Genomic DNA, 1,058 nt, shown 5'->3' on the forward strand with positions numbered 1-1,058 from the left:
TATATATATTATAACGTAATAAACACATAGGCCTAATCATGCATAGTATTGCATCGACATGTGAAAAAAAATTAAATGTTTTAGGCGCAATGATTGTTATATATTTAGCCACAATACTTATTATGCAAGTCAATACTTTGTGTATATTATGTATAGCATCGACCTCTGAAAAAAATGTTTTAGGCAATGTATGGTTTAGGCAATAATGTTCAAAGTAAAAGAAAGTATGCTTCTATGGCTGAAATTGAAATGTCTTTCTTTTAAAATATCTGACACTGTTGAACAAGGATGACTGGCTTAAAATGTAAATGTTTTTCTTTTAAACGTCTGACACTGCTGGACACCGATGAAGACGAGATATATTTTATCGGTTTGGCAGTAGGCCTACATGCATCAGGCTTTGCTCTGGTCAATGGTCATGGCTGTATTTGTAGGCTATGGTACACTATCGTGAGTGATTTATATCGGTTTGCGGGGGTATTTTATCAGGCTCCACACTCATTCATTTTTAAAATCTTCTTTTGTTTTGTTTTGTTGTTTTTTTGTTGTTTTTTTGTCGTTTTTTGTTATTGTTTTTTTTTTTAGGGGGGGGTTGTTTGTTTGTTTGTTTTTAAACAACAGGCCAAAAAAAAAAAAGCAACAAAAGTGAAAATAGATCAATTCCAAGGACTTACAACGTAGTGCACTTCTTTAATAATGCGTTGAGGGACATAAACTGATAAAAACTGGTGTTTTGTGGCTAGAATAGGCTAGTTGTGGTCGTCGGATTAGAGCAATAATTAGGGGAAACAGCAATGGGTTTTAGAATGGGGTGGCGGGAAGACCTGCTCTTTATTCCGCTTCCAAACTAAAAATCTGAGCTACAGATAGATTTTCTTCTTCTCCTCGATCACTTCACACTTGAAGTCCGGCACCTACACTGGTATATTATTATTATACTGGACCAGTCTGCTCAGTTCTTCTGTTGGTCCAAGCAGCTGCTCCTGTATTACAGTTCCCCCTCAACACACTGGCCTTTTCGTTGGGGTGTTTTTGTTTTGTTTTTGTTTGGGGGGGGG

The 1,058-nt window shown here is 36.5% G+C and overlaps 1 protein-coding gene across 1 annotated transcript in view; it reads left to right on the forward strand.

The window, feature by feature from the left end:
- The window catches only part of LOC101857806 (ATP-binding cassette sub-family A member 7), a gene marked incomplete in the record, with an annotated part of 82,993 nt that overhangs the window by 30,322 nt on the left and 51,613 nt on the right, over positions 1 to 1,058 (forward strand).

Source organism: Aplysia californica, unplaced genomic scaffold (genome assembly GCF_000002075.1).
Source record: "Aplysia californica isolate F4 #8 unplaced genomic scaffold, AplCal3.0 scaffold00251, whole genome shotgun sequence".
Classification (NCBI taxonomy): Eukaryota; Metazoa; Mollusca; class Gastropoda; order Aplysiida; family Aplysiidae; genus Aplysia; species Aplysia californica.